Source organism: Nycticebus coucang, chromosome 9 (assembly GCF_027406575.1).
Source record: "Nycticebus coucang isolate mNycCou1 chromosome 9, mNycCou1.pri, whole genome shotgun sequence".
NCBI classification, from domain to species: domain Eukaryota; kingdom Metazoa; phylum Chordata; class Mammalia; order Primates; family Lorisidae; genus Nycticebus; species Nycticebus coucang.
Window position 1 is genome coordinate 67,512,821 of NC_069788.1, and position 22,780 is coordinate 67,535,600.

The 22,780-nt window shown below is 37.9% G+C and overlaps 1 non-coding gene across 1 annotated transcript; it reads right to left on the minus strand.

The window, feature by feature from the left end:
* Positions 1-17,651: 17,651 nt before the first annotated feature.
* LOC128595284 (U2 spliceosomal RNA) lies at positions 17,652-17,842 on the minus strand. The gene has a single exon (XR_008382914.1). It is a non-coding gene; the product is annotated as a U2 spliceosomal RNA (small nuclear RNA).
* Between the last annotated feature and the right edge of the window lie 4,938 nt (positions 17,843-22,780).

The following is a 22,780-nucleotide window of genomic DNA, read 5'->3' on the forward strand; positions in this document are numbered from 1 at the left end:
AGAGCAACTTCCAACAGGGACAGAGAGGCGAAGGTGTGTTCTGAGAAGAACTTCTGTCTTGCAGGTCATGGAAGTGCAGTTCCCTTGAACAGAAAGGGACAGGATTGTTTAAATTTTTTAAAGATCATGCTTGTTGCTATGTGGATGGGCTAGAGGAGCAGGAGAAGGGTTAAGGGCTTCCTGTAGTTTTCCTGGTGAGACTTGGTGGTGGTGGTGCCAAGCACTGAAGGTGATTCAGTGGAAAGATTTGAGAGAGATTTTGGAATCTCTCTCAAATGGAATCATTTTTCTTGTAGTGATGGATTGGATATGAAGGAGAGAGGAGGGAAAACAAAAAATGACCCTCAGTTTTCGATTTGAGCAACAGGTGCATAGCTGGAAAATTATGTCTCTAGACTTTCCCCATATGTTTTCTTACAGAATTCAAACGCTTGCTTTAAAATGATGTGACCCAAAGCTTTATGATTTATGCTTCCTTTATGATGTATAACGTGTGGGGGGGAAGCTTTATAAAGCTTCTCTTCTAGGCTTCAAGCATCTTGAAAACTTCTAGTCTTCAAGCCTCTCTTCTAATTTTGTGATGGTTCTGTAATAGATCCTTGGCTCCTCCATCCACCTCACCCTCTACAAATAAAGTTGTATAAAAATTCCTTCCAACAAATTACCTGACACGTAGCTCAATAAGTTATGTTTAAGAGGAAATCATATACATTTTCGAGCTTTACTAAAAGAACCTATTGCTTAGTTTAAGGAATACATATTTTTGTTTATACCTGCTACTTTTACACTTTTTTTCCCTTTTAAATTTGACCTTAAAAGTTGGACAGAATAACTACATTTACATAGAACTGCTCTGAATCATATGGAAGCTCCCCCCACGTTGTATTTTTAGTTACCTATATCATAAGTGAATATGGTTTAAAAACTCAAACCAAGAATTATTTGAAACTAATATAAATTATATAAGTTCCTCTTTATCTATACATATGATGCATGCCATTATATGTATGTAATCATACCCTACCTTTGATATGCAATTGGTTACACACATAACAAAACATCTTGAAGATCTTTGCATAGTTATCCATGCAATGCTAACAAAATATCTTGATCTTTCCATATTTATACATGTAACACTGTCTCAACCCTTTTTAATAATTAGAAAGTATTTCATTGTTTGAATTCTTTATAATTTTTTTAAACATTCTCCTTTTAAGGGATATTGAGGTTGTTTCCACTATTTTACTGTTACACACAGTAAAATTCAAATGATCTTTCCTATACATGCTTCTTGTGTACAAAATTGAATATTTTAATGGATTCGTAGAAATTAAATTGGTCAAAAGTTATGTGCATCTCATTACACTAAAAATCTTCATGAGTTCCTCACTACACATCCACATAGGAATCAGCCCTGGACATTAATAATCTTCAAACATTTTGCCAAGTTGGTAAAAGTATCCTGTATTGTTTTAATTTGTATTTATTTCTTTATTAAGGACCTGAGCATATACATTTGCCATTGCCCTTTTTGTAAAGTTGACAACTTACAGTGTTTTGCCATTTCTCTGTTATCTTTTTATTGATGGGAATTATTTGTTTATTTTATATTTTAATTGATCTTTTATACACAACTAAAATGTTTTTGAGCCTGTCCTATTTACATCTTTTAGTTTGTTTATGGTATATTTCATCATGTAAAAATTAAAAATTTTTGGAAAGCAAATTTTTTACTTTTTCCTCTTATACTCTGTAGATTTTCTATCCTAGTAAAAAGGTTCCCCCCCAACAGATTGTAAAAATTATTTTTCTGTATTTTATCTTAATACTTTCTGTAGATTAAAAAACTGCTTAGCTCTTTATGACACTGAAGATCTATTTTTGTATGTGGAGTTGGTTAGAGATCTAATCTCTATCTCTAAAACATGCTTAAATTAATGGGAAATGAGAGTGTATGTGTTTGTGTGTGTATAGGGGTATGTGTGTGTGTTTGTGTGGGGGTGTGTGTGTTTGTGTGTGTGTGTGTGTGGTGTACCCTTCACTGTCTCTTAGCACGGTATCCAGCACAGAAAAGTCATTCAACAATTATTTGTGAAATAAATTTCTTTATCATTTAAAATCCATACATTAATAAATCTATATCCTTTTCTGTAGCTCTTTATTTTTTATCAGATCATAACTGTGTACATTCCTGCATTTATGGGGTACAATGTGCTGACTCTATCTACAATCTAGAATGTTCACATCAAACTGGTGAACATATCGTCCACCTCACTTATTAAATTGTTGTGTTTAGACATTTATACTCGACTTATAGCTCTTTAAACTGAAATAATTTCAGGCTTAGAGAAAAGTTGCAAAAACACTCCAGAGAGTTCCAGTATGCCTTCACCCAGGTTCCCATTTACGCAGACTTCTTACATAACTATAGACAATTATTGAAAAGAGAAAAATCAACATTGACACAATACAAGTCACTACAAACCTCACTTGAATTTCACCGGTTTTCCCACTGGTGTTTGGATCCTGGACCATATGGCATTGTCATTTCTCCTTCATCTCCTTCAATCTGTGATAATTTTGCCAAGCTTTTTCTGTTATTTTTTCATGACCCTGACACTTTTGAAGTGTACCTTCAGTTGTTTTGCAGAATGCCTTTTGTTTTTCATTTATCTGGCATTTTCTCAGGATTAGATTGAGATGATGCATTTCTGGTATGAAGGCAGAGGTGATAGTGTGTCCTTCTTGCTATCCATATGTCTTATTACCTGCGATGTTAACTTTCATTATTTGGTTAAGACAGTGCTTCCTGGGTTTCTACACTGTAAAATTAGGATTTCCCCCCTTTAATTAATAAGTATCTTGTGGGAAGATGCTTTAAAGTTTTGCAAATATTCATCTCAGTTTCTAGTCATGATTTTACCCACTAATTTGTACTTTACTGAATGGTTTTTGCGTTAGCCTAATGGTCATTTTCCATCTTATTTCTTTCATATTTATGAGTTGAAATTCCAGTGTAAGAATTGTGTATTTTTCTCTTCTCATGATTGCTAGATTGAAATAAGCATGGGCTCACAGATATTTATTGTATCAATGGGTTATAATCTGACACTATAATTATTTATTTTATCACTCCAAGTGTTCCAGCTTTGACCGTTGGGAACTTCTCCAAAGTGGCTTCTCTGTTCTTTTGACATAGCACCTTCATTTTTCAAATGCACCTTTACCTTTTGGCACCATGAGATATTCTGGGTTCAGCTTATATGTTTCCTGATACAGCCTTGGAATCAGCCCTTTCTCCAGGGAAACTTGGTTCCTTTATCAGAGGATGGTATTTAGAACAAATATCTGGGGTTCACATACTCTAATTGCTTCTGGGTTGCCATTGTTTTTAGGTTGTCTCAGCAGGCAGAACTAAGAAATACATTTTGTATATGAATCCATGCAACTATACGTCTTTGTCTAGACATCTGTGTTAGACATACGTATGTTATAAACCACAAATTCATACTAATACCTTTAGTTTTAATACAACACCACATATTTCATTTTATTCTCTTTCCTTTCCTTATTTGTAACTATTTTTTCTCCACAAGCGAAAAACCTGACTCTCATTATCCACGATATATTTACATATTTGTCAATTCTAGTATAAACTTAAGTAGTACTAAGGATGTTGTCTGTTAGAAAACCTCTTGGATATCGTTAGGTATAATTCTTTTATTTTACAAATGAGAAAATCCAGGCCCATGGTGATTAAGCAGCCAAAGGGAAGAAGTAAATTACTAAAAGAAGAGAATTATAAATGTCAGGATTTTTAATTTTAATATTGTGTATATTCCATAGGAGAGTTGAGAAAGGACAGGAAACATAACGTCAAGTCACTGCTGAGAGGAGGCATTCACTCATTTTTTTTTCATCACTGTTGCTATCCGAGTGAGGCCATTCTGTTAAAAAGTAAAGCATTTGGTCAGCACGGCTTTTGTATATAATATGGCCAAAGGCCAGAAAAACTAGACATACTACTCATGTGGTGTTAATACAGCCTCCGGAAAATGGAAGAACCAAATGTTCCATTACCATCCCTAATTTCCACAATTGCGGATACAGTCAAATCCTGAGAAGTCACTAAAGTTTATAGATCTCATTATACGAAATAGACATAGAGGAAGGATTTTTCTTCTTTCTCTCATAAATGTCATCAACATCTTGTCTTTCGTGACTACATTTCGGTTACAATGGTTAAAATCTCCTAAGTTAAGATGAACAGAATAATAAGCCTCCTGGAAACCATCCATTTTTTCCAGCCTACAAATTGAAGGTCGGGAGTCACATGCTGAAAACTTGATTTTGAAACTACTTCAGGGTCTCACCTCCCCTCTGCTGCGGAGAGGTAGGATCCTGTTGTGATGACGCCTTAGGATCCTGACTTTCTTTGGGGGCCCAGTGCTAGAATGGAGAGGAGAAGTTTGCCATCACAAAGTGCCTATGGAGAGAGGAGCCGTGACATCTGGGAATTGAAACATGACGTGTGTTTTACTGTAAAACAATGTTACATGTGATGGTCAGACTGTACTATCTGTTAATAACACAATGTGTGTATGCTGTGGGTTAAAACCTAAATTCCACATATCCTATTTCTTTTCGTTATTGTCGTTTTTTGTTTTTGAGACAATCTCACTCTGTGCCCTGGGTAGAGTGCCGTGGCGTGATAGCTCACAGTAACCACAAACTTTTGGGCTCAAGTGATCCTCTTACCTCACCCTCCAGAGTAACTGGGACTACAGGCTCCTGCCATAACACTCTGCTAGTTTTTTTCTATTTTTAGTAGAGACAGGGTCTTGTTCTTTCTTGAACTCCTGAGCTCAGGCGATTCACCTACCTTGGCCTCCTAGAGTGGTATGATTACAGGTGTGAGCCAACATGCCCAGCCCACATATCCTATTTCTATGGGAACACATTTCCAAGATACCCAGTTAAAACTAGCTCATAAATTGATGACATCTTGTTGAGTCCCTGCGTCTATTAAATTTCAACAATCTTGTTCCAGTGTATTTATAATTTGTTAATTCCTAAACCTTAATTTATACTGTGGGCACATTTCATCCTTGCCTTCGCTGGAACAGTACCTAGAAAATAGCATGTTGGATCGTTACCTTATATTCTGAGACGCTCTGCAAAGCTGGTAAGTACTGCCTGATTCTTCTGTGGGGAGGAACCCAGGTGTTCCCAAGAAAAGGGAAAGATTTCATACATCTATAGTAATCTCTGAGAACATCCTCATTATCTTCGAAACGCTTTTCCTCAGTTTTACACTTGCATAGCTGCCCTTTGGAATTTTTTCCTTCCATTTTCAGTTGGTTCACATTTTAAATTCCCATCTTCTATAACCAAAAATTACAGTGGTGGTGAGGGTATAGATGATTGTAAGCAGGACCACGTTCTGGGGATCTGAGTTAGTCATGATCTTCATCCTGATTTGTGATATTTATGGACATTAAAATTAGTGATGTGAAAAATATGTTCTTGCGTTGTGTGATTTAAGAAAGCGGCAAATATTTCTGAGTAGTTTGATTGAAAGGAGATCTATAAAATTGCCACCTCACAAAACACTGAAGAGTTTATTGCTTAAATAATCATAAAATAAAAATTCTTACCACTGAATAAGTAGTCGTCTCTCTAAAAAAGATTTTTATATTGCAGAAGACATTACAATAAATCTTTTTTAGAACATATATAATTTTTTTCTGGTTGGTGTTTAACTAAACCCTTCTCCTTATTTATCAAGGGCAAAATATTTCTCAGAGGATTTTTTCTTCCCATGTAACAAAGTCAAAATGTTTATAACAAAAGAAAATAAGCTTGAGACAAAAAAAAAAAAAAAAGTTATTTTGAAGAATCCACCAAGACGGGGTTGTGAAAAACTGACTTAAAACTGACACAAAAAATTATCCTCCAAATAGGTTATATTGTATGTGTTTTTCTCTCTTCCCATCTGCTAACATGAAAATTTCTCTTTAAATTTACAAGGATTCAGAGTACTTAAATTATTCCCATCACTCACATTAACATCAATGGGCCTCATGATGAGAAAAGAATAGTCCCCAGAGTACATCGAAATGACATTTTGAAATAGGTCCTATAAATTGCATTACGTTACTAATCTTCTCATTTTTGATCCACCTCACATTTGAAATAAGAAATTAAGTTATGGCAAAAAACATTTGTAAAAACTGTCTACCTGTTGATGTAGGGCAGAGATGCTTGAAAAAGCTAGAGCTGGTACTCGATTAATTGAAAATATCCAGGAGAGGAATGTGGATAATATTTCAAGTTTTAAAAGGAAAAAGATTTCGCTCTAGGAATTGAGATCCTGGGGATGAAAAGTCAGGTGAACATTTTCCTTTGGTATCACATGATCTTGTTTAGGCTGTTTCTTGGAAAATTACCAATCACAAGTCGTACATGAGAGATAACATGAAAGGGAGACTATCAGAACCTTGTTAATACCTGAGGAGAATTGTCATCCCAAGGGATATGTTGATTCAAGAAACTCTCCAAGTCCAAAGAGGTCTCCAATGTGCATACTTTCTTAATAATGAGATTTTCTACGGACTCTCGATAGACATTCCAGTCTAGAAAAATAAGCAGTTTCCACTGTGGTGCGTTTTAGCCCAAGTATTTAGGCAAGGAGGAGCATAGAAGCATAGCTATCTCATCTCCCAGGGCTTTCTTGTGTGTGGTGTATCAGTGGGTGTTCAAGGACATGGGGCAAATACAGCCATAGTGTTAAGTTTTCAAATCCATCAATCATGGCAAGGGAAACTTCACAAAGAGCATTTTTAAAGTAAAAGGAGGTATAGTCTTGTCAAGACATCGTGTATTAGCTTCAGAAAATGAGACATATTCTTAGACTGGGAATTTCAATGAATTAGAGTAAGTGGAATGCTGTTCCGGCCAATCCATCTGTGGGAATGGGCCACTAAGACACTTAGTGTTCGTTCCGCTGCTTGGTACTATTTTAGTAACCATATATCAGCTTTCTTGCAAACTCAAAACCATTTAAAGAAAACTATGAGTAATCCAGTTTTAAGAACAAAATTTTGGTAAGGAATTATATACCCTGAATTGTGGCCCCTTCTAAATTTGTATTTTGAAGCCCTAGCCCTTCATATGTCTGAATTTTAAGATGGGGCTTTTAGGAGGCAGTTAAGTTTAGATGAGTTTACATGGGCGTGGCCCTAAGGTGGTAGTATTGGTGGCCTTGTAAGAAGAGGGAAAGGAAGCTGTGTCTCTCTCTCGCTCTCTCCTCTGCCACGTGAGAACTCAGCAAGAAGGTGACCATCAGCAAGCCAGGAAGAGAGCCCTCACCAGAAGTTAAATCAGCCAGAACCTTGATCCTACTTCTAGCCTCTAGAAAGATAAGAAGTAAATTGCCATTAAGTCACCCAGCCTGTGGCACTTTGTCACGGCGGCCTGAGTAGGCTAGTACAAATTTCTTTAGCGTTGTTTTCCTTTTTAAATATGTTTCTTTATTTTAACAGTTTGTAATGAAAGTTTTATATAAGGATATTCTATTCCCGAATCTTCTCAATTGTTTTTTCCTTGTATTTGCCCTTTTTGTTTCCTACTTGGCAAGATTTGGCTTTCAGTTCAAGGAACTTTTTGCAGTCTTTGTGAGGTTATAACCTAGTGATAACCAAGCGTTCACAGGGGTGAGTGGCCGCAGGGACAGCGGTGCCATTACCTCTGTCCTGCTGTGCCTGTTTGATGTGGGTGACACCCTTCTCCCTGTAAGCCTCGCCTACCTAGCCAATTTGCTGACCTTCATAGTGCACTCACACAACCGGAAGTCATCATCCTTTCAAATGGGCAGAAAGAGGACCTCATACATCTGTCTCAGCTTGTTACAGAGAAAAGAAGACTTTATCTTCCCATGAATGTGGGAAGGTGCATAGAAATGCCTTTCGCTGGTCTTGCTTCTGTCAGAAGTCACAAAGGAATTGAACTTCATTTTGGCCACCGCCACTTCAGCAATCCAGCAATATTTTCAAAAAACATCCAGAACTCAATGCGATTTAAAATATTTCTGAAGTAGCTTCTGCATGCCCAGATGTAATATACAGTTCACAGTGCGGGATTCAAACTGTGATGCAGGTGGAGTTGGCTTTGGGAACCACGAAGCTCCAAGTTCTTCAGCCTTCCATGTGTCTTACCCTCCAAGCCCTGTGAAAAGCCAGCCCAGGCCTGGTCCTGACAGCTTCCACTCAAGTGCATGTGGCCTCCCAACGCTATTCTTGCTTTAAGTCTCTTAACTCCTCATTTGTAATGAAAGACTAACAAGAGAGTAGATGACATTGTTTGCTTTTTTAGAAAGTTAGGTTGTTTAACCATTTGTTGTCTGAAAAGTCATACCACTCTTAGTTAGAGGGAAGACGTGAAGGCTAACTAACCCACGGGTTGTTTTAGAGTGATGTGGAGACTGCCATACCAGAAGGACTGGTACTTACTTCCATGTGTAGCTCTGCCCTTGCTCTTTCTGGAAGAATAATCTTTGCGCTGTCCAGCGGTATTTATTCTAAGCCTATTAAAGGAATGACCAGAGTGTTGAGGTGCAGCTCAACATTTTGTCTGTTTATTTCCTGCAATAGTTCCAGCCTCAGGACTCAGAGATCACCTTATCTTGCATAAGTCTTCCTGCACTACTAATGTTTCTTCACTTTTCTTTTCCCCAAGCACAGACCAGCCACCTCCATTTATACTCTTTTCTTCCTTTGTCTCCTAAGGCTCAGATGCCAGTAATTAAAACCCATTATTCACTGTCCCTCTCTCTCTTTATAGCATGAAGTTATTGCTGTAGATGCCAGAGGCAATTTTTCAGTGATTGGATTCTTTGTTGCTACAAACCCATTGATACCCAATGTCTTAGCCTGTTGGGGATGCTGTAACAAAACACCTTTGACTGGGCAATTTAGAAGCAATAGAAACATATTCCTTACAGTTCTAGAAGCTAGGAAGTCCAAGATCAGGGTCCCTGCAGATTCATTGTCTGGTGAGGGCCTGTTCCTCCCAGATGGTGCTTTCTCTGTGTCCTTCTCTGGAGGGATGGGGGGCAAACAGGCTCGCTCAGGCCTCTTTTATTAAGGATGTTAATTCCATAAAGACGTTGGACCCCTTATGCCCTAATCACCTCTCAAAGGCCCCTCCTTTTAATACTATCACTTTGGGAGTTGGGTTTCTACATATTGATTTCTGGAGGACACAAACATTTATACCCTAGCATGTAGAAAACTGGTATTGGAACATGATGTTTTGGACAGGGGAAGAGAGAAAGACAGAGGCAGACAGAGATGAGAGAGAGAGTAAAAGAGAGAAGGACAGGGAGGGAGAGGATGAGCCTTATCCATCTCTCCTGGCCCAGTCTGCAGTGCATGGCTTAACTGGCTGAGTGAGGGATGAAAGAATAAAAGTAGGTGGGTGGGACACAGCTGGATGCTGCTTAAAGACTTTCAGGAGGGAAGTGGAAATTGGGTGGATGAAAATAAGCTGAGTAGTTATGAGAACCGTAGAACTCACATTTTTGCAACTGAGGCATTGCATCCCAGGAGCAGCAGCTCCCACAGTCCTCCCCAGAACTAGGTAGGACTTCAGGTTCTTTTTCAAGGAGTGTGGTTACGAATGGCTGTGTGCACATACCTACCCGTGGAGAAATGAATGTAGGAAAACAGCCTTGATAAAATGAGAAAAGATGCACTACAAAATATGTTCAGATGAGTAAGAATTATATTGGTTGTAGCTGCTTAAGTATCTAATAATCGTGAAGCATAATATCATTTACATAAAGTAGTAATTTTATTGCGACTGATAGAATACTAAATTATACTCAGGGAGATGTGGCTTTTGCTGCCTACGGTGCAGTTCCCATGGTTTGGTGCCATAAATTCAAAAATCTATGCGACTGTGACTACTGATAAATTTCATAGACAGTAGTGCCTGACACGTAGTAGGTCTTATTAAATATTCATGGCTGAATATTATGCAGAAATCTTCAGCTATGGAATTTCAGTAGCAAGGAGCCAATGGTTTGCTCCCTACAGCTCTAACAAAATCTCTTTGAAAACATTTGCATTCGACGAGGTACATTTTTCAGAAAAATTTTTATTTTTGTGATCTTGTCCATGACAAATCCATATACATATTTGTATATATAAACAGTTGTTTAAAAAACAAAGCCGACTAACCAGCCTAAGACAGGAATTTGATTATTGTCTGTAGTAACCCAAAGAGGGTAGGAGGCTTAACACATGCAACTATGTATTTTTGCAGTTGAGTGATATTTGTTGGTCTCAATTTATTTTTCTCCATCTTGATTAAGGCATACTTGAAAAATAAAAATTGCGAGAGGCGGAGCAAGATGGCAGCCGAGTAACAGCTTCCTTGCATCTGGGCACCGTGAGTCTGGGGAGTTAGGACTCCAGGCGTCTCTGGCTGGTGGGAACTGCCTATCATCACTCCTATGAGGATACAGGGAGTCAGCGAGAGACTTCTGGACCCCAAGAGGAGGACTAAATCCGTGGAAAACCGGCAAGTGGTCGCGTGTGTTCAATCCGTCTAAACCCGCCCACAACTGTAAGTTCAGTAGCAGCGAGACTGCAAACCAGAAAGGCCTTACCTGTGAACTGTTTTGATGTCCTTGGACTTGGCACTGAGTTGAACTGCCTTGGGGAAGGCCTGAGCGGGAGTGCGAGAACTTTGGCCGTTGTCTAGGGCCCCAGTCTGAGCTGCTGAGCCAGACGGAGCTAATAGTGTTTGGCGGTGGGTCACACGGATCCATTGTCAGCGATCTGCCCCGGCAAGCTCCGCCCTCAGGGTCACAGAGCTAGAAACGGGTGGGAGCTGGTAACCCAGCAACCAAGTAGCCTAAGGGTGGGGTCTGAGCCGCCTTGCAGCCCTAACCCTCAGGGGCAGAGTGAGACCGGTTTTGGCACACTGAGTAAGTGGATAGCCACTTCAGCAGCGATTCCAGCAAGAAAGCTGGGAAAGCTTCTGCTCAACAAGTTTACAAGTTCGAAGTGCCTTTTAAGTAGGCTGAAGAGAGATTCAGGGTGTCTACCTGCTGGGGTTTGAGTAATCAGCAGCCTCCAGTCGTATCTGAACTGTGACTAACATCTCATACCCCAGAAGACCACGTGTTGCCCAGACAATATTCAATAACATATACAAACTGCTTTGTTTTTGGTTGTGTATTTTTTTCTTTCTTTTTTTGCTTGGTTGTTTTTTTTGTTTGTTTATTTTAACGTTGCTGATATTCTTTTGTTTTTTTAATTTCAATCTTTTCCACACAGATCCCTTTTTCTTTCTCAATTTTCCTAATTTAATTATAATTTCCCATTGCTGCTTTTTTTAATAACTTCAACTTCATTTTTGCTAGTGTTTCTACCGATATAATTTGGTTTTTCACCCAATTTTATCCCTGTAAAGTTTTCTGTTTGCTTCTTTTGGTTTGATTTATAGCATTTTTGTCTTTCCTCTCTACTTGGTGGAGGTGGGGTACTGTGTCTGATCAGGTTAGCAAAGAGCTGCTGACCTCAAGGGAACCACGCAACTGGGCACCCCCAGAAGGTGGGGTTTTTTAAGGTTGTGTCAAAGTACCCTACTGTACACCTATATTGCCCTGTCTCCCTCTTTCTGTGCCTCTCTTCTTTTTGTCAATATTCCTTATACCCACCCCCTCTCCTTTCTCTATCTTTCTTTTTTTCTTATCACTCGGTCCTCCTTTCTTTCATCCCCTTTTTTTTTGCTCTTCAACCTTCTCACCCTTCTGGTCCTGTAACCTTTAGTCCACAGGCACAAGAACTTAAAGAGCAAGAGGAAGTGAAAGGAAAATTAGGGCAAGCAAACAGATAAAAGAAATCACTCATGAGGAAGAATCAGCAGAAAACTCCAGGCAACATGAAGAACCAGTCTAGAACAACCCCACCAAGGGACCATGAGGTAGCTACTGCAGAGGATTCCACCTATACAGAAATGTTAGGAATGACAGAAAGGGAATTTAGAATACACATGTTGAAAACAATGAAAGAAATGATGGAAACAATGAAGGAAATTGCTAATAAAGTGGAAAATAACCAAAAGGAAATCCAAAAACAGAATCAAATAAGAGATGAACGATATGAAGAATATAAAAAGGATATAGCAGACCTGAAGGAACTGAAACAGTCAATTAGGGAACTTAAAGATGCAATGGAAAGTATCAGCAACAGGTTAGACCAAGCAGAAGAAAGAATTTCAGAGGTAGAAGACAAAGTTCTTGAGATAACTCAGACAGTAAAAGAGGCAGAAAAGAAGAGAGAGAAAGCAGAACGTTCACTGTCAGAATTATGGGACTTTATGAAGCGTTCCAACATACGAGTTATAGGAATTCCAGAAGGGGAAGAAGAATGCCCCAGAGGAATGGAAGCCATACTAGAGAATATTATAAAAGAAAATTTCCCAAACATCACCAAAGATTCTGACACACTGCTTTCAGAGGGATATCGGACCCCGGGTCGCCTCAACTCTAACCGAGCTTCTCCAAGACACATTGTGATGAACCTGTCCAAAGTCAAGACAAAAGAAAAGATTCTGCAAGCTGCCAGGAGTAAGCGCCAGTTGACCTACAGGGGCAAATCCATCAGAGTGACCGCAGACTTCTCTAATGAAACTTTCCAAGCAAGAAGACAATGGTCATCTACCTTTAATCTACTTAAACAGAACAATTTTCAGCCCAGAATTCTGTACCCTGCTAAGCTAAGCTTCAAAATTGACGGAGAAATCAAATCATTTACGGATATACAAACATTGAGGAAATTCGCCACAACAAGACCAGCTCTACAGGAAATACTTCAACCTGTTCTGCACACTGACCACCACAATGGATCAGCAGCAAAGTAAGAACTCAGAAATCAAAGGACAGAACCTAACCTCCACACTGATGCAAAAGATAAAACTAAGCAATGGACTCTCACCAAATAAGACGAATAGAATACTACCACACTTATCCATTATCTCAATAAATGTTAATGGCTTGAATTCCCCACTGAAGAGACATAGATTGGCTGACTGGATTAAAAAACACAAGCCATCCATTTGCTGTCTGCAAGAAACACACCTGGCTTCAAAAGACAAATTAAAGCTCCGAGTCAAGGGTTGGAAGACAATTTTTCAGGCAAATGGAATTCAGAAGAAAAGAGGAGTTGCAATCTTATTTTCAGATACATGTGGATTTAAAGCAACTAAAGTCAAAAAAGACAAAGATGGTCACTTTATATTGGTCAAGGGAAAACTACAACAAGAAGACATTTCAATTCTAAATATTTATGCACCCAATTTAAATGCTCCCAGATTCTTGAAGCAGACCTTACTCAGTCTGAACAATATGATATCTGATAATACCATCATAACAGGGGACTTTAACACACCTCTTACAGAGCTGGACAGATCCTCTAAACAGAAATTAAACAAAGATGTAAGAGATTTAAATGAGACCCTAGACCAACTATGCTTGATAGACGTATATAGAACACTCCACCCCAAAGATAAAGAATATACATTCTTCTCATCACCCCATGGAACATTCTCCAAAATTGATCATATCCTGGGACACAAAACAAATATCAACAGAATCAAAAGAATTGAAATTTTACCTTGTATCTTTTCAGACCATAAGGCACTAAAGATGGAACTCAACTCTAACAAAAATGCTCAACCCCACCCAAAGGCATGGAAACTAAACAATCTTCTGTTGAATAACAGATGGGTGAAGGAAGAAATAAAACAGGAAATCATTAACTTCCTTGAGCATAACAACAATGAAGACACAAGCTACCAAAACCTGTGGGATACTGCAAAAGCAGTTTTGAGAGGAAAATTCATCGCTTTAGATGCCTACATTCGAAAAACAGAAAGAGAGCACATCAACAATCTCACAAGAGATCTTATGGAATTGGAAAAAGAAGAACAATCTAAGCCTAAACCCAGTAGAAGAAAAGAAATATCCAAAATCAAATCAGAGATCAATGAAATTGAAAACAAAAGAATCATTCAGAAAATTAATGAAACAAGGAGTTGGTTTTTTGAAAAAATAAATAAAATAGATAAACCATTGGCCAGACTAACTAGAAATAGAAAAGTAAAATCTCTAATAACCTCAATCAGAAACGATAAAGGGGAAATAACAACTGATCCCACAGAGATACAAGAGATCATCTCTGAATACTACCAGAAACTCTATGCCCAGAAATTTGACAATGTGAAGGAAATGGATCAATATTTGGAATCACACCCTCTCCCTAGACTTAGCCAGGAAGAAATAGACCTCCTGAACAGACCAATTTCAAGCACTGAGATCAAAGAAACAATAAAAAAGCTTCCAACTAAAAAATGCCCTGGTCCAGATGGCTTCACTCCAGAATTCTATCAAACCTTCAAGGAAGAGCTTATTCCTGTACTGCAGAAATTATTCCAAAAAATTGAGGAAGAAGGAATCTTCCCCAACACATTCTATGAAGCAAACATCACCCTGATACCAAAACCAGGAAAAGACCCAAGCAAAAAGGAGAATTTCAGACCAATCTCACTCATGAATATAGATGGAAAAATTCTCAACAAAATCCTAGCCAATAGATTACAGCTTATCATCAAAAAAGTCATTCATCATGATCAAGTAGGCTTCATCCCAGGGATGCAAGGCTGGTTTAACATACGCAAGTCCATAAACGTTATCCACCATATTAACAGAGGCAAAAATAAAGATCACATGATCCTCTCAATAGATGCAGAAAAAGCATTTGATAAAATCCAGCATCCTTTTCTAATTAGAACACTGAAGAGTATAGGCATAGCTGGCACATTTCTAAAACTGATTGAAGCTATCTATGACAAACCCACAGCCAATATTTTACTGAATGGAGTAAAACTGAAAGCTTTTCCTCTTAGAACTGGAACCAGACAAGGTTGTCCTCTGTCACCTTTACTATTCAACATAGTGCTGGAAGTTCTAGCCAATACAATTAGGCAAGACAAGGAAATAAAGGGAATCCAAATGGGAGCAGAGGAGGTCAAACTCTCCCTCTTTGCTGACGACATGATCTTATACTTAGAGAACCCCAAAGAGTCAACCACAAGACTCCTAGAAGTCATCAGAAAATACAGTACTGTTTCAGGATATAAAATCAATGTCCACAAGTCAGTAGCCTTTGTATACGCCAATAACAGTCAAGATGAGAAGCTAATTAAGGACACAACTCCCTTCACCATAGTTTCAAAGAAAATGAAATACCTAGGAATATACCTAACGAAGGAGGTGAAGGACCTCTATAAAGAAAACTATGAAATCCTCAGAAAGGAAATAGCAGAGGATATTAACAAATGGAAGAACATACCATGCTCATGGACGGGAAGAATCAACATTGTTAAAAATGTCTATACTTCCCAAAGCAATCTACCTATTCAATGCCATTCCTATCAAAGTACCTACATCGTACTTTCAAGATTTGGAAAAAATGATTCTGCGTTTTGTATGGAACCGGGAAAAACCCCGTATAGCTAAGGCAGTTCTTAGTAACAAAAATAAAGCTGGGGGCATCAGCATACCAGATTTTAGTCTGTACTACAAAGCCATAGTGCTCAAGACAGCATGGTACTGGCACAAAAACAGAGACATAGACACTTGGAATCGAATTGAACACCAAGAAATGAAACTAACATCTTACAACCACCTAATCTTTGATAAACCAAACAAGAACTTACCTTGGGGGAAAGACTCCCTATTCAATAAATGGTGTTGGGAGAACTGGATGTCTACATGTAAAAGACTGAAACTGGACCCACACCTTTCCCCACTCACAAAAATTGATTCAAGATGGATAAAGGACTTAAATTTAAGGCATGAAACAATAAAAATCCTCAAAGAAAGCATAGGAAAAACACTGGAAGATATTGGCCTGGGGGAAGACTTCATGAAGAAGACTGCCATGACAATGGCAACAACAACAAAAATAAACAAATGGGACTTCATTAAACTGAAAAGCTTCTGTACAGCTAAGGAGACAATAACCAAAGCAAAGAGACAACCTACACAATGGGAAAGGATATTTGCATATTTTCAATCAGACAAAAGCTTGATAACCAGGATCTATAGAGAACTCAAATTAATCCACATGAAAAAAGCCAACAATCCCTTATATCAATGGGCAAGAGACATGAATAGAACTTTCTCTAAAGACGACAGACGAATGGCTAACAAACACATGAAAAAATGTTCATCATCTCTATATATTAGAGAAATGCAAATCAAAACAACCCTGAGATATCATCTAACCCCAGTGAGAATGGCCCACATCACAAAATCTCAAAACTGCAGATGCTGGCGTGGATGTGGAGAGAAGGGAACACTTTTACACTGCTGGTGGGACTGCAAACTAGTACAACCTTTCTGGAAGGAAGTATGGAGAAACCTCAAAGCACTCAACCTAGACCTCCCATTCGATCCTGCAATCCCATTACTGGGCATCTACCCAGAAGGAAAAAAATCCTTTTATCATAAGGACACTTGTACTAGACTGTTTATTGCAGCTCAATTTACCATTGCCAAAATGTGGAAACAGCCTAAATGCCCACCAACCCAGGAATGGATTAACAAGCTGTGGTATATGTATACCATGGAATACTATTCAGCCATTAAAAAAAATGGAGACTTTACATCCTTCGTATTAACCTGGATGGAAGTGGAAGACATTATTCTTAGTAAAGCATCACAAAAATGGAGAAGCATGAATCCTATGTACTCAATCTTGACATGAGGACAATTAATGACAATTAAGGTTATGGGGGGGGGAGCAGAAAGAGGGATGGAGGGAGGAGGGTGGGGCCTTAGTGTGTGTCACATTTTATGGGGGCAAGACATGATTGCAAGAGGGACTTTACCTAACAATTGCAATCAGTGTAACTGGCTTATTGTACCCTCAATGAATCCCCAACAATAAAAAAAAAAAAAAAAAAAGAAAGAAAATCAGGCTTGGCACCTGTGGCTCAAGCGGCTAAGGTGCCAGCCACATACACCTGAGCTGGTGGGTTCAAATCTAGCCTGAGCCCGCCAAACAACAATGACAAAAAAAAAAAAAAAAAAAGAAAAATAAAAATTGCATATATTTAAAGTGCAAAGTGGTGTTTTAATGTAGAAATACATTGCAAAATGATTACCATAACCCAGCTAATTAACATATCCATCAGCTCTGATAGTGTGATTTATTTCTTTGATGGTGAGAAGACTTGAGTTGAACTTGCTTAGCAAATTTCAAGTATAAAATACGTTATTATTAACTGCATGAGTCATCATGCCGTACGGGATTACACCTGCAGAACTTACTCATCCTGCATAAATAAACCCTTACACCCTTGCCCTATATCTCCATTTCTCCCAACCTCCACCCCTGCCAACCATCATTCTGTTCTTCTTTCACAAGGTAGATGTTTTAGATTCCACATGTAAGTTTGATCACGGAAGTATTTGTCTTTCTATGTCTGGGTTATTTCACGAATAATGTCTTTCAGTTTCATGCATGCTGTCCTTTTTTTTTTTTTTTATTTTAATGACAACAGTTTATCCCCCCAGGGGGTGCACCATTCCTGGAGATACTGCAATACCAGGTTGATGCGTGGAGTGGACGGAGCAAGCTCCTATTCCAACTCCCTGCTCCAAAAATCCATTTAATATATTGTCCTCGGATACAGGACGTATCAGATATTAAACTGATAAGAACAGATACTACACTTGATCTTAGCCAAAAGGCCAAGAAGCGATCATTCATGCTGTCCTAAGGGACAGACTTCCCTTCTTCTTAACATGTATTGTATATATCATGTTTTATTTTCAATTTATCCCAGAGAACAGACAATACCAAAAGTCCACTAAGTGTAGGGTGCATATAGAATAATTTCTGGGCTCAACTCTGGGTAAAGAGGACTTAAACATAGTAGTGCATCTCTTAATGGATGGGGATACATTATGAGACATGCAACATCAGGTGATTTCATCCTTGTGCAAACATCATAGAGTGCACTGACACAAACCTAGATGGTACAGCCTGCTACACACCTGGGCTGTGTGGCGTAACCTTTTGCTCCTGGTCACAAGCCGGTACAGCACGTTACCGTGCCGAATTCCATCGGCAACTGAAACACAGTGGTATTTGAGCTTCTAAACTTGTCTAAGCACAAAAAGGGTAAGGTAAAAATACAATATAAAAGATAAAAAAAAAAGGTACATCAGTGTGGGGAACTGATCATGAGCAGAGCCTGCAAGACTAGAAGTTGCTCTGAGTGAGTCAGGGAGGGAGAGGTGAGTGAATGTGAAGGCCAAGGTCAGGACATGCTGTACACTGCTTTATAAACACTGTACACTTAGGCTACACTGAATTTATAAAAAATATTTTCCTTTTTTCAATAATAAATTAATCTTAGCTTACTGTAACATTTTTACTTTCGTTTTTTAATTTAATTTTTATTAAATCATAACTGTATACATTTATGGGGTACAATGTGATGACTTCATATGTAACAAGGAATGCTTAAATCAAACTGATTAACATAACCATCACCTTACTTACTTATTCTCTTTTAAAAGATCAAAGATGAGCCCCAGATGTTTTCTCCCATACTCTATAGATCAGAAGACAATAGCTATAGATTATGAGGAAAAAAAATCCCAAGAATTCTGTATTGTGAAAGATGTCATTCACGTATGATGACGGCAGAAAGGATATTTTAGATATGTAAGAGTTCAGAAAGTAACACTGTATACTTCTTGAAAAATTTACTCAGAGACAGATGATGACCACCTAAGACACAAGTACATTCCAGTAACTCAGCAATATGAAACATGGGGTAAGAAAGCACAGTGTGAGTAAATATGAACAGAAAGATGGCTAATAATGTTAGCAGTCTTCAAAAAGACTTTGAACAGCAACAAAAATGGCACTGGATCTCCCCAAAATGACAAAAATAAACATTGTTTATAAAGACATGAAATTATATTTCATACTATAAATAATAAAAGAAAATTAGAATAAAACTATTGTTATTTGTCAAATAAGACCATTTAAAATATTAACAGTCTCTCAATATTGTGAAGCAATACCTCTCATTCTACTTACAGATACTTTTTTTGGGGGGGAAGCTATTTGGAAAAATGAATTAAAAATCATAGAAATATTCAAATCTTTTTACTCAACATTTTCATTTTAGCAATTTACCTCAAGAAATTCAGGATGTTAATGTGAAGATGAAAAATTAGAACCAAACTATTCAATAATTTGGGAATAGTGTTTTAAAATGGGCCATTTGTATAAGGAAATGTCGGGTTGCTCTTACAAGCCATGGTTTGAAGATTAACTAATAATTTCATATACCACTTGCTCTACAGTATTATGAGAAATACACACAAATACAGTAAGGTCTCAATTTTGTTAAATGCACTTAAAGAGTTTAACGACTACAAGGCTACATACCAAGACGTTACCAGTCTTTAGTTATAGGATACAAGATTAAAATTATTTAACTTCCTATTTTTTCTGCTGGACATGACAACTTGCAGTAATTCACCAAAATGATGAACACGAAGGGAAAGAGAGGGACCCCCTCCCTATACATGCTCTCTAGGCTTTGTAGAAAATACAGAGTTGTTCCTTTGTCTACCCACATGCGAATCTACAACAAAGATGATATTATAGACATCAAGGGAATGGGTACTGTTAAAAAGGCATGCCACACAAATGTTACCATTGCAAAGTTGGAAGAGTCCACAGTGTCATCCAGCATGCTGTTGGTATTGTTGTAAACAAATAAGTTAAGGGCAAGATTCTTGCCGAGGGGATTAATGTTGAATTGAGCATATTAAGTACTCTTAAGATCGTGGATAACTTCCCGAAATGCATGAAGGAAAATGATCACAAAAAGAAAGAAGTTACCTGGGTTCAACTGAAGTGTCAGCTTGCTCCACCCAGGGAAGCATATTGTTTGAGAACCAATGGAAAGGAGGCTGAGCTCCCGAACCCATCCCCTGTGAACTCACGGCGTAATAGGCGTACAATGTGTAATAGGCGTACAATGTAGCACACAGGAGAACCAGTGAAAAGGGGTGTAAAGTGCTGGAACCTGTTCCCTATGAATTCATGGCATTAAAAAGTATAAAAGTTAAAAGGCTACTGTAATAAATTTTTTTTTCAACTTTAACTTAAGAATGATAATTTTCTATATTCTCCAATATTTCTTCAGTGAATTTGTATTTTATTTTATTATTTTATTTTGAGACAGAGTCTCACTCTGTCACCCTGGGTAGAGTGCCATGGTGTCATAGCTCACAGAAACCTCAAACTCTTAGGCTCAAGCAATCCTTTTACTTCAGTCTCCCACATAGCCAAGACTACAGGTACTCACCACAATGCCTGGAAAGTTTTTCTATTTTTAGTAGAGCCTGAGTCCTGCTCTTGCTCAGGCTGGTCTCAAACCCCTTAGCTCAAGCAATCCACTCACCTGGGCCTCTCAGAGTGCTAGGATTATAGGCATCAGTCATCACATCTGGCCTAACCTTCTTTTTAAAAGATACTGTGCATAAGCAATGACACATTTCTATACTATTAAGAACAGAGTATGAATGTTTTTGCCACAACAAATAAGCAAGCAAGGAAACGGTTATATTAATCAGTTACATGTAAGCATTCCACATTATATATCAAATCAGCACATTGTACCCCATAAATGCATTAATGTACAGTTATGAATTAATAAAGAATTAAAAAATACTTTCAGTTAAGGAAAGTTGATTTAACAAAAATTATTTATAAAAAGATTGTTAAAATTTACTTTATTAAAAAAACTAGCAAAAATTATTTATAAAAGCAATTAATTGTCCTGCTAATAAACCTATGAAGAAACACAATATTTTACACTGCCACTGAGGGAAGGGAGGGAAGGAGGAGGATGCAAATGAACAAAATTTTTTGTGGAAATAAATTTAGAAATGTGTAAGAAATAGTTTCTAAAAAATTTACTCTTTTTAGCCTTGTCATTTAATTTATTGGACTGTGTCTTAAAGCCATAAAGCAATGTGCTTTTATTTATAAAATATTTTATGTGCATGGATGTTTATTACAAAGAATTTGGAACAACCCAATTGTTAGCCAATAAAAGAATGGTTAAATAAAAGATGGTAGAGTTGTTTGTTGTAATATTGGTCACTCATTAAAAATCATGTTGACAATAATTATTCAATGACTAGCTGGACACAGTGGCTCACGTCTGTAATTCCACTACTCTGAGAGGCTGAGCTCAGGAGTTCAAGGACAGCCTGAGTAAGAGCAAGCCCCTATCTCTACTATAAGTAGAAAAAAGTAGCTAGGTGTAGTGGCGTATGCCTGTAGTCCCAGCTACTCAGGAAGCTGAGGCAAGAGGATCATTTGAGCCCAGGAGTTTGAGGTCACTGTGAACTATGATGCCAGGGTACTCTACCCAGTAGTCTACCCAGAGCAACAGAGCGAGACTGTGTCTCAGAATAAATAAATAAATAATTCAATGACACTGGAAGATACGATGTAATACTAAGTAAAAAACGCTGGATACAAAATTGAAGGAAAAATTGACAAATATGTAAATAATGGAAAAAATACCCTGGGATATGTTTAGTAATTCCCTTGGTGTAGTAAAATTATAGAAAAAATTTAAAAACCTTTCGTGATTTTAAGACATGTGTATATGTAGATAAGCAGAAAAACAATAAAATCTTTTAACTATTTTCAATGGCTTAACAATATCTCCAAAATCTTTAACATGTCACACACACCTCTTTCCAATCCATGCTTTGAATGTCTCCAGACTGATTCCCCAACACTGTTTTTTTTTTTTTTTTTGAGACAGAGTCTCACTATATTGCCCTCAGTAGAATGCAGGGGCGTCACACTCACAGCAATCTCAAACTCTTGGGCTTTAAGTAATTCTCTTGCCTCAGCCTCCCAATTAGCTGGGACTATGGGCACCAGCCACAACACCTGGCTATTTTGTTGTTGTTGTTGTTGTTGTTGTTGTAGTTGTCATTGTTGTTTGACAGGCCCCGGCCAGGTTCGAACCCTCCAGCCCCGGTGTATGTGGCCGGCACCCTAGCCGCTGAGCTACAAGAGCCAAGCCCCCAACACTGTTTAATAGGACTTGGTACCATGACCAACCTGGTACATTGACAGCTCTCTAGGGAGGGTGGGTTCTTCAGCTGTTTTGTTTCTAAGAATGAAACACTCTTTTCAACCCATTCTGATTAATAATTAAAGAAAAAAATGAACATCAGATTAAGTACCACATTCTAGGGAAGATTTCTAGATCCTTCTAGAGCAGTGGTTCTCAACCTTCCTAATGCCGTGATGTATTTTCATTGTTACAAAGTTCTCAACCCACAGGTTGAGAACTGCTTTTCTAGCGAGGTAATGCATCCCTAGTCTCTAATCTAACATTACTACCTACATTCTTCTCTTATAGCACTTATCACATTGTCTTAAGAAAATTCATCTGCCTGCTTCTTTCCCTACTATGTAAAATGCTTGAAAAAGTAACATTAATGTCTGTTGTATTTCATACAGTAATGTACAGGTACAGTGAATACTCAATTACAGGTACTCAACTAGTTTTCAATTAATGGGTTACTGATCACACACACTTTAAATTCCTAAAACTATTGTCATCCATCAAACTGATAACC